This window comes from Diabrotica virgifera, chromosome 4, assembly GCF_917563875.1.
Source record: "Diabrotica virgifera virgifera chromosome 4, PGI_DIABVI_V3a".
In the NCBI taxonomy this organism is placed as follows: Eukaryota; Metazoa; Arthropoda; class Insecta; order Coleoptera; family Chrysomelidae; genus Diabrotica; species Diabrotica virgifera.
In genome coordinates, this window is record NC_065446.1 from 34487221 (window position 1) to 34494596 (window position 7376).

The following is a 7376-nucleotide window of genomic DNA, read 5'->3' on the forward strand; positions in this document are numbered from 1 at the left end:
GAAGAAGTTAGTTTCTAGATACAATCTGCTAGAAAGAGATAGCACCAAACTTAAGAGATCTTGTCGTCAGGAAGTGCGGAAGGTACGCTCAGTCTATGTTAATATAAAAGTCTATGGTATGCTCTACGTGAGCAGCCTTGCAAGCGGAAACAAACAGATTAGAGATAATCCCAGAAGCTCAATTCGGTTTAAGAGCAGAGCACTCCAGCGAGCTACAAGTACTCAGACTAACTGAGTACATAGCAGCTGGATTCAACGACAAGCAGTACACTGGAGCAGCATTCCTGGACGTAAGCAAAGCTTTCGACAGAGTATGGCATAAGGGGCTCTTATACAAAATGCGAGGTTATGGGTACAGCGGAGCGATGACGAGGCTGATCTCATCGTACCTAAATGGCCGGAGCTTCAGGGTTCGGATAGGACAAGTCCTGTCCGAGCTCTGAAGCCTGGAGGCAGGAGTGCCACAGGGAGCAGTCCTGTCACCTCTGCTGTACACAATATACACCGCTGATGTACCTAGAACACCAGGGACCCTTATGAGCCTCTACGCCGACGATACAGCGATAGCGGCCAAACACAGAAACGTAGACATAGCAGTGACCAACCTGCAAACAGCGTTAGAAGACATCGAGAAATGGAGTATAAAGTGGAAGATAGCCATCAACTCAGAAAAGACGCAAGCGGTACTATATAAGAAAGGAAGACAACAGCCAGAACAGCTGACGGTGCAGGACAACCCCATCGAGTGGAAAAATGAAGCTAAATACCTAGGAGTCATCATGGACAAAGGATTAACCTTCCAAAAACACGTAGAAGCCACATTCCAGAAGGCCAACATCGCGAGAGCAACATTAAGAGGACTCACAGGCAGAAAAAGTAAACTAAGACTAAAAACAAGGTTAAGATTAATAAACAGCATAATATTACCGGTATTAACATACGCATCTCTCGTATGGGGACAAGTATGTAACACCCACAAAAAGAATATTCAAGCGGTCCACAACAGCAGCTTAAGAGAAGCAGCCAGAGTCCCAAGATACGTAGCAGAAAGATTCCTGTTTAGAGAACTTCAACAGGTGAGAGTCACCGAAATGATGACAGATAAGGCAAGGGTCAAATTCGCGGAACTAGAGCACCACCCAAGTCACATACTGCGAGAGATGCTAGGGTATGACGCGTTCCACCGATGGAAGCACAGACGTCCTAAACAGCAAATAGTGGATTAAAGTGAATAGAAAAGTAAAAGTGATAGTAGTCAGTTCGTAGCTCTAAACTCCAAGTGGCGAAGAAAACACGCAACCCAAGCGTAGGTCCAACATCACGACCAGGTAAGCAAACCAGTTAGAAAATAGAGGAAAAGGCGTAAGCCAAACAAAAAAACACAAAAAAATAAAAAAGGCGTAGGCCACCAAAAAAATCACAAAAAAACAAAAAAATCATAAAATTCTTGAGTTCCAAGCCATTGGACTGAGCTCAGTGGGGCTTGGTACAATGACTTGGGACCCAAGCAAGCAATTTTAGTTCCCGCGGATAAGTAAGAAGATAAAGGCATAGAGCGCTTCATGCTGGCCTAGTTTTTGCATTCGATTAGGGTACCACGTTGAAATCTTATTACCCAGGATTCCATTGTGAAGAGCATTTGGCTACGATAGTTGTGCCCCCATCGCGCATCAGCGTGCTATGGGGGGGGGGGGAAGGGATGGCCTGAGGCATTGGAGCGAGGTGGGGTGATCCATGTTTTAAACTCGGGTCAAAACACCTCGCCCCAATGAATTGTTACACCCGAATGTACTTTTTCGATAGGGTGGACATCTCCCACAGGTCGGGTTGAATCAAATTGCTTGCTTGCTACGTGAGCAGTATTGTACTATGTGCATGATTGTCTATCTTGCAGCGCCGCAATCACAAGAAAGCGAGGGAAGTTTATTTCATCTGTAGAGGGAGTCGGCGCATCTTCCACCATTTGTTGTGATTCGATTAATCCTAGAATAACCAAGGAGGGTTAAAAAGTATCCACAACATTGCATTACATTCGATTTTCTAAATACCTTTGTTCCTAAAAATCTCAAATAATTAGTAGTTGTCGACGTACTACTGCCCTATTAGATGGCATAATTAGAATTTCCATAATTTAATTAATTTTCTCATACTTTTATAAAAACTTAACAGTGGACTATAAATAATCCCCTTGAATACCTTCAACACCATCCCAAAATGGAAAGGGACGATATCATTTCATGTGTCAAATTAGCAAAATCTAAAAGAAAAAAGGCCAATAAGTGGGCAAAAACAACCATAGTTTGTTCAAAATGCAAGTATGTAAGTATGCGGTAAGCACAGCAAGAAGTCAAAAATGTTTCTGTATCCTACGATGATGTCAATTCCACTGAAGCCGAAGTCTCCGGTTAAAATTACAAATTCGTATCTTTTAACTGTTCCATTAACGCCTAGGAATAATATAAAATTGTTATTTTTAAATTAGTTTAAATAAAGAAGCACGTTTTTGATTAATTTATGTGTGGATATTTATTGACCCTCCTTGGTCCTCGCTGTATCTACTAAAAAGTTGGTACTGCGAGGGTTAAGGGCTGCCCAAATCTTACGGGGACGTTCAGATTCGGCCAGGTTTGTCTATGATGTCCAGTAGACTATGATAATGCGAATCTGTCATACTTTCCCATTCTTCTCTCCATCGGGCATTTAAGTCAAAAATGGATTGCTGCAGCCCTTGAGCGGATTTTAGGGGAGGTAACCTAGATCGGAGACGGTTTGCAAGAATATCGGAGATGTCGTTGTGGACTAGAAGTTGACGACTGTCCATACATTTTGTTGTTATCTTTAACCAATGCATGGGTTACTAAGGGTACTACCAGTAATAATGAATGTAAAATATAACATTCGGACACCACACTGTATATTGAAAAGACACATTTGTAGTCTCTTCTTTTTCCTACATTAGGCCTGTTGGCCTGTTCTTAACCGATTTTGAGCTTGTATTCGTAGCTGTGATGTTGACTGCCAGTCTCGCCACCTTTGAGAAATCTCTGGCTATACGGACTATTCTCTCGCTGTCCATTCTCATCACATGCAGATTCCACTCTCGTTTTCTCTGTCTTCCCTATTTGTAGTCTGAATTACTTATTCTCAAACAAAAGTGTCGGCAGTAGCAAAAATAAATGAACTAGAAAAAGTATTAGAGTATTAGCTAAAATATTGACAAGATCGTTAAAACAAGCTCGGCTCGTTTCGAATTCAGCTCGGTTCGGCTCAAAATAAAAGTTGATTCGGCTCGAACCTCGGCTCGTAAGAAACAAACCGGCTTGAGCTCGAAGCTCGGCTCGTCAAACAAGACAAGCCGAGTTAAGTTCGAGCTTGTGACCGTGACTAATTATATGTTTTGCTTGATATTGGTTTATAGTCTGGGCTGATTATCGGAGAATAGGCCATTTTTGGGAAAAGTTATTTACCAACAATTTTATTGTTGGAATCGAATCTTATAATTGTATGTATTAATAATATAGATATGCAAAGAACGCGGATAGTGTGCTACTTTTTTTATAAACAAAATGGCGTCCGAAAATCGTGATTTTTTCAATTTTTGCTCTATAACTCCAAAGATTTTAACTTTAGACCAAAAACACTCAAGTAAAAATTCACCGCAATTAAATTCTGCATAGAGACGTGTTCTTTTCGATTTACTTCGACGAAAACTTTCCCCGGAAAAAGCGGGTTTTTCCAACAAAATCTTTAATTTTCAACTAAACTTTTAGATAAGTAGTTGTTAATCAATAATTAAATAACTTAGTAACGTAAAAGCCCTTTCCGTATATATTATAATTCCAGAAGCCGATGGAAATTGAACGAACAGTTTAGCAACAATTGAAATGTTAATTAAAAATTTACGGTCGCTATAATAACGACGACCATAATTATGATGCATAAGAATAACTATGATTTTTTCATAAAAAGACACTATACCTATCTAATGTACTTTACAGAATTGAAATTGGACTATTCAAGCGGCCTCAGGAATATTTTAAAATTATAAACAATTTTTTGGTTTATACACAAATAGAGTATCTCGGGAAATATTAAACTAAATTAAATTGTGAAAACGGTATTCGAAAGACAGCGGCAGGACGCTTCTTTTAAAAGAAAAAACGTTTAATTATGACGAGTGGTTCCTGAGATACAACCAGTCAAAGTTGACCGGAATTTAAGGCAAAGATATAAACAATAGGATAATAATTTTCAAACCATCACCTTTTTATTTTTGTCCTCTTTCTCCACACCAATTTTCATATCTTTAAAATCCTTATAACATATATTATTATAATAAAAACTATCGATAATACGTGTGAAAATTGCCAAAAATAGCAAAATTCCAATCAAAAATTAGGTTGGAGAAAATGTAAGTTCAAAATCGGTATACGTTAAAAAAATGCATTTTCTCGGCTTCTCATGGAGCAATTTCCTTCATTCTTTTTTTGTTCCCAAGTAACTCGAGTAGAGCCATCGAACTAATGCATTATTAAATGTCAAACTTGCTTTTGTTTTGTTATAATAAACTAATTTATTTATTATAACACAATATTTTAATTTGTTTAAATAAAAATTGTTTAAATAATTATACAGCTTTCAAATGAGAATATTTATGTTTTTAACTTTAAAAGGTACACTTGTAGTAAGTTTATCTAAAAAAAAGTCTACAACTGGAAAAAATATGTAATTTTCTGTTTTTATAAATGAATTAATCTATTATAACAAAACAAAAGCAAGTTTGACATTTAATAATGCGTTAGTTCGATGGCTCTACTCGAGTTATTAGGGAACAAAAAAAGAATGAAGGAAATTGCTCCATGGGAAGCCGAGAAAATGCATTTTGTTAATGTATACCGATTTTGAACTTTGAGGGTTACATTTTCTCCAACCTAATTTTTGATTGGAATTTTGCTATTTTTGGTAATTTTCACACGTATTATCGATAGTTTTTATTATAATAATATATGTTATGAGGATTTTAAAGATATGAAAATTGGTGTGGAGAAAGAGGACAAAAATAAAAACGTGATGGTTTGAAAATTATGATCCTATTGTTTATATCTTTGCCGTAAATTCCGGTCACATTTGACCGGTTGTAGCTCAGGAACCACTCGTCGTAATTAAACGTTTTTTCTTTTAAAAGAAGCATCCTGCCGCTGTCTTTCGAATACCGTTTTCACAATTTAATTTAGTTTAATATGTCCCGAGATATTGTATTTGTTTATAAACCAAAAAATTGTTTATAATTTTAAAATATTCCTGAGGCCGCTTAAATAGTCCAATTTCAATTCTGTAAAGTACATTAGATAGGTATAGTGTCTTTTTATGAAAAAATCGGAGTTATTCTTATTCATCATAATTATTGTCGTTATTATAGCAACCGTAAATTTTTAATTAACATTTTAATTGTTGCTAAACTGTTCATTCAATTTCCATAGACTTCTGGAATTATAATATATACGGAAAGGGCTTTTACGTTACCAAGTTATTTAATTATTGATTAACAACTACTTATCTAAAAGCTTAGTTGAAAATTAAAGATTTCGTTGGAAAAACCCGCTTTTTCCGGGGAAAGTTTTCGACGAAGTAAATCGGAAAAAACACGTCTCTATGCAGAATTTAATTGCGGTGAATTTTTATTTGAGTGTTTTTGGTCTAAAGTTAAAATCTTTGGAGTTATAGAGAAAAAATTGAAAAAAACACGATTTTCGGGCGCCATTTTGTTTATAAAAAAAGTAGCACACTATCTGCGGACTTTGCATATCTATATTATTAATACATACAATAATAAGATTCGATTCCAGCAATAAAATTGCTGGTAAATAACTTTTCCTTGTATTTTGCTAATTAGCCCAGAGTATTAATAAAGTGAATTTTTATGATGAAATTTTGAATTTTTTAAATGCTCGTGTTGTAATAGCAAAATTGCTGATATTTCGACAGTAAGTGTATTTAAAACAATGTAAATCGTCTTTGGTCATAAACAAGAACCAATTGTTCAGTCTGTATACGCTACGAATTCTAATGTGTGCGCGATAAGCAACAACCGAGAAAATCGACATGCAGACCACCGCACACTTCTAAGGCCAATAAATTACCGACGTAGTATTTTTTGTTGTAAAGATTTGTAAACAAAACCCTGATATTTAAATGAGCCGGTTCATGTTTGCAACTCGTAAATCTGAATCAATATGCCAATTACCATACGTAATTGGACGATAAAAATTATTTTTTCGTGTATAATTGAAGTTCATTACCGGTTTCATGTCTCGTGCCATTAAATCAGTTAGTGGTTAGGGCATTTCGATTCCGAATCGGTTTTTGTATGATTTTCACTGAATTTATGAGTATGAATGAAGGGGCAAACGAAGTAGATTAGTGTCAACATCCTACAAAGTTCCGGGACCGTAAATATTTGATTATAAAGCTTCTACGCGGCTTACAATCTTACGTTAGTTATTTAGTAGGTATGTGCTATATTATAATATTCTTACAATGATGGTTATTGGAACATAATATGATGATAAAATATGGAAAATGTTTAGTCTGGATAGGATTAGCAACACCCACAAATAACAAACAGGAACGGATAACAGAAGATATTTTACATATTAATGGACAGACGAAGAGCATCAAAAAGAAACAGGTACGAATCCCCAGCTATGAAATGTTGCTAAAAATTGAAGTATTTTATCCTGACTATCTAACATCTCACCTGACCAAGCAATGTACGGTGGACGCCTACGCAGAAATGCACGGCACCTTAAGAAGAAGAAGAAGAAGAAGAAGAAGAAGAAGAAGAAGAAGAACTGCACCCAATGCACGATTTTTTAATTTACATAAAAAGTAAAAAAGTTCACATCGAGTAACATGAGAACAACTTTACACATCACGCTGAACACGGATAGCAAATTACTAGAGTCGACCGAAGATAAACTGAAAGAATGGGGAAGGTATATCAAAGCGCTTTTTAACGTCATACGTGAAGAACCAAGAAGATTGGACAACAACAAAGAAGGACCAAAAATTCTGAAAATTGAAATTATAAATGCCATTAATCAACTCAAAACTAATAAGAGTCCAGGTCCAGACGTCCTAATAAGATAAGTACCATACTAATAAGATGTCCAGAAACGTTGAAAATGATGAGTGAAGAAAACATCGAAATATTTGTCCTTTTATTCAAATTCAATCGCAGTTATGATACAGGAAAAATGCCACAAATTTGGCTAGAATAAATATTCATGCCACTACCGAAAAAGCCAAACCCCCAACACTACTACGAGTGCCGTATGATGAGCTTTATTATGAGTCACGCAGTCCTATTAACCTAT